The following is a 9,000-nucleotide window of genomic DNA, read 5'->3' on the forward strand; positions in this document are numbered from 1 at the left end:
TCTTGAGAGCCTGTCGGAGCCCCCCTCTAATTGCAGGTTCAGGGTCATTGCTCTTGGATCTTTCAGTGCAATGGCTTCAGGGCCACACGATGACCCACAGGACTTTTTAACTCCTTCACCAACTGCCTGGAACCTCGAGTAAAGAATCCACCAGAACGGCTCTCCGTCCCTTGATTTGAGAAATCTGTTTTCAGTGCAATCTTGGATCAGAAGATTTAGGACTGGAAGGAGCCTTATAGATCATTTAGCCCTTGTTTTATTAAGGAAGGAACTCAGGGTCATGGGATCATACATGGAGGGTTATTCAGAGGCTGCCTCATCTGCCTGCGTTATTAAGGTGGGGCAACTGAAGCCTCAGAGTGAGGCGATGTGGCTGAGGTCTCATAATGATCAAAGTATCAGAGCAGGGGTTTAGACTCACGTCTTCTCATTTAGCCAACAAACTTTTATTGAAGGTCTATGTCCCAGGAACCCAGCTAAGGGCCGAGAATGCCAAGAAAGGCTAAAACAGCATCACTGTTTCTGTTACCCCCACCACCCCGCCCCAACCCTCCCTCGAGGAGCTAAGGGAGGAAACACATAAACAACTTTGGACAAATAGATGTAGACAGAGTAGAAGGGAGGTAAACCCCCTGGCTCCCAACAAGGTGCTTTTTTAGTTTCTTGCCTCAAGAGTACCCCCCCCCACCCCCAGCATTGTTCTGGATACATCATAGGCACTTAGTAAATACTTATTGATTCATTTATAGAGGACGTAAATTGTCCAAAGTCATACAGGTGCTAAGTGGCAGAATTTATATTTTTATTACATTTTTCAGTGATCTCTCTCCTATGCCCTCTTTTGTCCAGGAGCCCACTTTCCCTCCCAGGGCAGATTTCAGGGTGGGAAAGCCTATTATACCATCACAACAAAGAACAATAATAATGAATATCTCAGTGATTAAATCGATGATGATTCACATGAAGCGGTGGGAAGAACACTGGCTCTACAACTGTAGACCTGGGTTCAAATCTCTCCTGTGATGCACATTTTGACAAGGCACTTAATCTGGCCAGCTCCATGTTTCTTCCTCTCCCTCCTGACTCCAGTACTTCCTTTTCAGGTCCTAGCAGCCTTTTCACCCTAGAAAACGACTCTGTATCTTCAGCCTTCTCACCTTGGAAGATGCCTCATCTACCGTGGCCCTGTACTCCTTTACTCATTTATTTATTTTTAGGCAATTGGTGTTAAGGGACTTGCCCCAGGGTCACATAGCTAGTAAGTGTCTGAGGGCAGATTTGGAACTCAGGTCTTCCTGACTTTAGGGCCAGTACTCTATCCACTGCATCACCTAGCTGCCCCTCCCTGCACTCTTATTGATGAGTTCCTCCTGGAACCTCCATTTTGAGGAAGAGCCCAGGCCAGTCCCACACTTACTCCTTCATTCCTCTCCCAGCTGAGATCCTGTCTCTCCATATTTCTCCCCCATGCCCCAGTGTGGGCACCTTCCCCTCAAAGCCTTTTAGCTCCTAATTAGATGTTGTCTTCCCTTATTATAAGGCAAGGTCTTTAAGGGCAAGCCTAGTGCTTCCCTGGAACACAGTAAGTGTTTAATAAATGTTTATTGCCTTGCCTCGATTTAATCTCCTGGGCCTTGATTTCTTCTTCTATAAAGTAAGGGGCTTGGACTCCATGGCCACTGAGGTCTCTTCCAGCTCCAGACTTGGGACTTTCTAATTCTAATTACAAGGGTAGAACAATGAGGCTGGTTCTCAGAGGATGAAAGATGTGAAGTTTAGAGAGGCTCCAATCCCCAGGTTGGTTGCACCAGCTGATGAGTCTTTTGTCTGCACCAAATCCTGGGTCAGAGAGGGTCCATGGTCTCTGGGGGCAGAGTAATATGCAGCCTAGACATGTCACATTCTCAAAGTCTTGAGGAAATCAGGAGAATAATCACTCTAATAATGATGACCATAGGCCCCCTTCTTTGACCCTTTAAAATTAATGGTTAGTGTTCCCCAAGGGGGAAGGATATGGTGCAAGTGTTATGCCCATTTTACAGATGGAGATACCAAGGCACAGAGTCAAAACGATTCACATGAAAACAGCTTGAATTTTTTACTGGCTAAAAACCCGTCCTGATTTAACTTTGACTGAAAATTATTCAGAAACTATTAAAAGTCTTTGATATTCATTGGTTATTTTAAATGAAGCTTCTTTACATCTTCCATTCAGTCATATCAGTTTGTGGCTGCTAGGTGGCCCCTCAGTACAGTGTTGGGCCTGGAATCAGGAAGACCCAAGTTCAAGTCCTACAATGGACCCTTACTAGGTATGTGACCCTGGGGGAGTCTCTTAATATCTGCGTCTTAGTTTTCTCATCTGTAGAATGGGGATGATTAAAGGACCTAACCTCATAGAGTTGTTGTGAGGACCAAATTAGGTAACATACGTGAAGTGCTTTGCAAAGCTTAAAATGCTTTGTAAATGCTCACTACCATCATTATCTTTCATTGCCCCATGCTGATTCTCTGAGAATATCAGTACATTACAAACATGGAAACTGAATCTTTTCATAAAATCCAATCAACCAGCACTTTTTTCCTGTAACAAAGAAATAAATACCGATTACCTTGGATTATGGCCTATACATCCCTCCAGTTAGCAAAGATGTAGGTGACTATTAGGGTATAATGTCATATTATCAGATTTGGTCACTGTATTGGAAATTTGTGCAGTTATTTTTCTTTGTTATGAAGGAGGATTCAGTCTAGAAAGGATGATACACACATACGTGGCAAATCTACTTATATAAGTAAATATAAGAATGTTTATATATTTGTATATTAATGGCTGACATGTGCCCATTGGGGCAACTAGGTGACACAGTTGATAGATAGTGGTGGGTCAGGAGTCAGGAAGATTTGGGTTCAAATTTTATTTCAGACACTTACTAGCTATGTGACCTTGGGCAAGTCACCTAACTCTGTTTGCTTCAGTTTCCTCATCTGTAAAATGAGCTGGAGAAGGAAATGGCAAACTGCTCCAGTATCTTTGCCAAGAAAACCCCAAAGGGGGTCATGAAGAGTCAGACATGATCGAAACGACTGGACAGCAATGAATGTACCAGTCACTACCCCAAGTGCACTCATGTGCATCCATACCTATCTTTACTGAACATGGATTCTGTGACCAAGGTCATGCCAGGCATTTTGGACAATATACAAGTACTGGGGACTCAATTTCTGCCAACGATAACAGCTGCCCACTGAGGTCAGCAGGGCAGATGCTGGGAGGAGAGGGCTTTGGAAACCATCAAGTGCTTTAGAAATGGGAACTCAGGGCTACTCTTTCCAGAGGAGGGAACTGGATTTTACAAAGATGAATGACTGTCTAAAAAAAAAAATGACAGTGATGAGTATGTGGGAAACAGATCACAAACTTGAAGTGGGACTATGATGCTGTAGTGAAGGGAGGTTTCTCAGTCAATAGGAGAATAGCTATTAAATACCTAACTTGCTTTAATGATGTTTCCTCTACCTTTTGAAGGATGAAAATTAAGGAGAAATACAATTCTGTCTGTGATTCTCGTGAACAAGGGACAGGTCACTGAAGCATACACGAAGGGGACCTTTGGGGGAAGTGATGCCCCGATTTTTGTATTTGGGATATGAAGGAGGAAAACTAAGCAGGATCTCACATGAGTCTTAGATTTGGGGAGAGCAGATTAGCATTATAGGTCTAGAGCTAGAAGTAATGGTTCAGCCCAAACCCCAGATTTTACAAAAGAGGAAACTGAGGCTCGGTGTGTGACTTCCCCAAGTACCCAGAAGTAGTAAGTGCCAGAGGGCTAGTGAGTGTTCTTCCAAATGAACCACACTGCCATCTTTCCAAAGGGTTCAGAGAAAATAAAAGAGGGACACAATGGCTTAGTAGAATCATAGATGTTGAGCGAGAAGGGCCCTAAGAATCCATTCTTATCCAACCCCTTCATGTAATAGATGAAGAAACTAAGGCCTAGAGTATTTAAGTGATTTAAACTGAAGGTTACACAGGTAGTAATCGGCATACTATGGACTTTGCCAAAAAGAACTTTTAATTGATTTGCAGAAGACATCATAAGTTTAACTGGGGGAAGAATGCATGGGTGAGGTTCCACACTCACCTCAATTAATCATTCAATCAATAGAGTAAACAAGGTATTAAAATACTTTTCCCATAACCTCATGACTAGGACTCTATGTGCAGATACTTCCTCAATCAATTTGAAAGGATCATAAGGATTCTAGCCATTGGATGAAAGGCACAGGAAATATCTTGGGATTGACTGAAGGGATCAGACATACCTCTGGGCCTAAACATAAAACAGCAACGCAGTTCAGAGTTGCTAAATCTTGTGGCAGGCCTGTCAGTCAGCAAGTATTACATGAGTTCTTCCCTAGAGAGTTGGAGCCTAGACCCTGAGAGGGAAATGTCCTCAAGGGGTGGAAGGAGAGTTTTTTTCTTTCTTCTTTACCTAGCGACTATGACTTAGAAGAAATTGGGACCTGAAAGAGAAAACATGTCAGTCTAGGAGTATAGAGACACATGTTGAGGACAAACAGAATGTCTTCTGAGAAAAGGAGAGGCTGTGCCTCTGTTATCCCACCTCCTGCCTGGAAGGTGAGAGTCTCAGCATCAATGCCCTGAGGGAGCTGAAGAGGTAGGGAGACTATCTCCCATCTGGTTGTTTTGTATTGTTGAACACATGGCATCCTATTTCTCTTGTGTTTATTCTTTCCTGATCTTAGGGGAACTGGTATTCTAGGATGCGATTACTCAGAAGACCTAGTGAGTTCAGGAGATCCAGGGGTGCCATTGTCGACTAGAAATAGTAGCAATGGTGGCTTGAGCGGTAGAGGCCAGTTACAGAGGAAATGCCTGCAGACTGTTGTGGAGAGACATTCACCCAAGGATGGTGACAGCTTCAAGGAGCAAGACCCCACGTGCAGAGAGAGACTCAGCAGAGGTGCTGGCCCTCCAGAGGTACACTTAAGGGGACCCTCATAATAATTCCACTAAGGAAGAGATGTACTACAAATGCCAGTATTCGTGAAGCACCCCTATGTCATTGTCTCACTTTGTACTTTACTTTTCAACCTACTCTTTCTAGGACTTTGTATGTTTAGTAATTTGGGGGGAATGTTTTATATCAACTGTTCTTTCTAAAGAGCAGATTGCTTTTTGTTTGTCTTTGATAAAAAGTTAATTGTTTCTGGAAGATTATCAATGGAAAGCATGCTAGTGGGGGCTCGTGAGCAATGAAATGAGAAACCCTGCTCCTCAAGATTACCCCTGGAACCTGGAGGGTAGTGACAGCCCTCGGGTATGTGGCTTGCCAGTGTGAATGGGAGTTAGTAAAGTTAGCCCCAAAGGGGTGCTACATTAGGGAATAAAATTCTCAGCAGTTAGAGCTATCAAAAAGTAGAACAGGCCAAGATTGGCCAGCATGGTGCTGTGTACTGTACTCCCCACTACTGAGGAGGCCGAGGACAGTAGATGGTTTTGAGTTCAGGTGCTTTAAACTGCAGTAGGGCTAAGCCGATCAGATGGCCTCACTAAGTCTGGCATCGACATGGGGAGCCCCTGGGAGGGATGGGTCATCAGGTAGCCTAAAGATGGGCTAACCAACCCAGGCCAGGAATAGAGCAGGTCAAAGCCCATGTGCCAACCAATAGTGGGACTAGAAGCATGAGTGGCCACTGAACTTCTAACCTGGTCAAAATAGGGAGAACCACTCTCAAACGGAAAAAAAAGATAAAAGAATGAAAAAGAAAAAAAATGTAGAATTGGATGCCTTGGCAGTCATGGGTTTCCATTTTTTTCGATGTCCTCAAGGAAAGGATGGATGAAAACCTGCCAGCTATCTTTTGTGAGCATTCCTTCTCTTGTCCTGATCGGGCTAGATAGACGCTATTATTATCACCATTTCACATGGAAGAAGAAACTGAGGACGTGAATGGCCATCTTGCAGGGTCGTTGTTAGGATCAAACGTGATAACATTTATAAAGCACTCGGCACAAGGCAATCTTTTAACAAATGCTTGGTCTTTCCTTTACCACCTTGCTAGAGAAGGGCAAAGATGTAAAGAGGAAGGAATGTGTTCCAGCACCCACCTGTGACTAACTGAAGTTCCTACTCCTCACTCTTCTCCATTCCCATGGTCTTTATCCTCAACGAGCCAGCCCAGTACAGTGGGCACAGTGCTGGGTTTGCAGTTAAAAGCTCTGGGTTTGAGTGCTGGCTCTGCAATTGAGGGGTGAGACATTCTGTTTCAGTTCCTTCATCTCAAAATTTGTTACAATTTTTTTTGTTGTCTATTTTTTCTTCTGCATTAGGGAGCAGAGAAGGTTGGAGGGAGAGAAAATAAATACTTGTTAATTAAAAATAATTTGAAAAATGTAGGAGTTGGGCTAGATAGCCTTTTGGCTGAGATCCTTTGAAGTATCTAGGAGGTGCAGTGGAGTCAGGAAGACCCGAGTTCAAATCCAGCCTTAGTTACTAGCAGAGTGACCCTGGGCAAGCAAGTCACTTAACCTCTACCCGCCTCAATTTTCTCATCTGTAAAATGAGGATAATAATAGCAACTATCTCCCAGGGTTATGATGAGAACCACATGAAATAACATATGTAAACTGTTTTGTAAGCCATACAATGCTTTATATATGCTGGCTATTATTATTTTTATTATTTGTTAGTTCTCTAATTCTCTGATCCTAATAGATTTAGGTTCTGCTCCTGGCTTTTCCAATTGCTAGTTATGTGACTATAGGTTTAATGTCTTAATATCTCAGGGCTTCAGATCATGTAGTCTAACCCTTACATTTTACAAATAGGGGAGAAGTAAGGATTGAGAAGACTTTGCTGGATGGAGAGGAGCCCAGAGGCCATTCAGAAGGAAGGGCAAAGGTTAAGAAAAAAGCACATGACTCCTTGATGAGGGGTGAGTCAGTCATCTGGTCTGGTTTGGGGTGAAGGCTTGTGAGGGGGAGTTCACAGGAGACTGGGAAGAAATCCCAGGGTATCAAGCACATGTTTATTCAAAGCTCAATTTGTGCTGATTTCCAGGGAGGCTTTTGAGCTCCCCTCCTTGACCTTAAAGCAACACAATCATTGACCTGGTTTTATTGGAAGTGAAAGGTTGAATAGACCCAGAATCAGACTTTTAAAAAGTAGCTGTTAGCAAATTAGAAATATAAACTGATCACCATTGACCACCCCCCCTCAAAAAAAATAATTAAGCACCAAATATGAAAAAGAAAGTTTCCCATCCATTCCTTTTGTGAGCCCTCTGATCCTCTGTGGAGGGAGGCTGTTGGACAAGACCTAACATTCTCATTCCAACTTAACAATAATCCCTCCCATTTGAATAGCAATTTAAGGCTTACAGAGCACTTTCTTCTAAATGATCTAGCCAAAAGCATTTATCAAATGTGCGCAGGTATGGGCATGGAGTCAGAAAGGGCCCAAGTCCAACTCCTTGTTCAGGTGAAGTTCCTTGTCCTTGTCTCAAGGTAAGTGCCAAGGTCCAGTGCTCATGGGTCGACATGTCACAGTAAAAATAGGCTACCCAGAAGCAGTAAGATGACTTTCCAAAGAGCCATTTATTAACTCAATCAATCAACAAGCATTTATTATGCACTTACTGTGTGCCAGGCAGAGACTGTTAAATGCTGGGAATATAAAGAAAAAGCAGAGTAACTTCAATAGTGGTCATTTCATGACCCATGACCCAACAATAGCTGGGTTAGATGGGGGAGATTTTAAAGAGGGTGGGGGCTTTTTCCAGGTCTTTCATTTTTGAGTCTCTAAAGGTAGTCTTATTTATTTGGACCAACTTTGGCCAGAATGGAGGGGAATGTGGGACTATAATCCCCCATAAGCACAATAAATGAAGATGAATATCGGCCATGATAGTTCGGTCTTCAGAAACTCGAACCCTCACCTTCCCTTCATTAATACTACCCAGCACCCCAGCCCAGCCAGGGACTTTCACCATCCTCCTCAGAGGGTCTGTCAAGTGTCTGCCCCAGGGGCTCATGCAAAGCAGTCTCTATTTACCTCGAGGGCCCTAGCTTCCAGGCAGATTCGTCTCCAAACAAATGAAGGTATTGTGGTTTTCTCAAGTCCTTCCCTATCTGGGGACCTTTTTAGAGATTATCCAGAAGGCTGCAGTGCCATTCTTCCATCATCCAGTGTTTATTTGGACGGGGCAGACTGTAAGGCCAAGGAACCCTTGTTTGGCCTGAGAGCTGGAGTTCTCCTGCCTGCCCTGGTTTGATGAGTGTTGTGAAATTAGAGTTTGGCTCGAAGGCCCAGAGAATAGACTTTCCCCTCTTTTCCCCTCTTCTCCGGTTCCTTGGACACACCTCCTGGGCTTCTGGGCTATGCTACAATTTTAAACCTAGATCAAACACACCTAATCCCAGCGGGTCATGCAATCAACTAACTCTGGCAAGACTCAGCTATACAGAGAAGAGCCATACTGGAGTGCATACCACATGTGTGGAGGTGCACATGTGGCTTCTATATTGTGAGTCCTCACTGAGCACACATCACAGCTTAACACCCTAAAAGTGGCTCCAGCCCAAGAGCAGAGAAATAGAGTTCACAGAAATCACACATCATGGCTCAGGTGAAACTTCTATTAAATGTCTAGTTTCTAGAAGACCCTTTCGAAGTGAGGGGGAAATGGAGAGGAAGAAGACAATGGGGATCAGAATGATAGACTCTCAGAGCTGGGAGGGAGCTCAGAGACCCTCTAGTCCAGTGGTGGGGAACCTGAGGCCACACATAGCCCTCAAATTCGGCCCTTTGACCAAATCACGAAGCGACACTTAGGAAGACCTAGGGGGCCACATATGGCCTCAAGGCTGCAGGTCCCCCACTCCTAATCTAGTCTAATCCATGCCCCACCAGGAATCTCCTCCATTATACACATATAATGAGTTATAGTTGGGAAGGATAGTCGGGGTCCCCA

Source organism: Phascolarctos cinereus, unplaced genomic scaffold (genome assembly GCF_003287225.1).
Source record: "Phascolarctos cinereus isolate Bilbo 61053 unplaced genomic scaffold, phaCin_HiC Scaffold_5;HRSCAF=322, whole genome shotgun sequence".
Lineage (NCBI taxonomy): Eukaryota > Metazoa > Chordata > Mammalia > Diprotodontia > Phascolarctidae > Phascolarctos > Phascolarctos cinereus.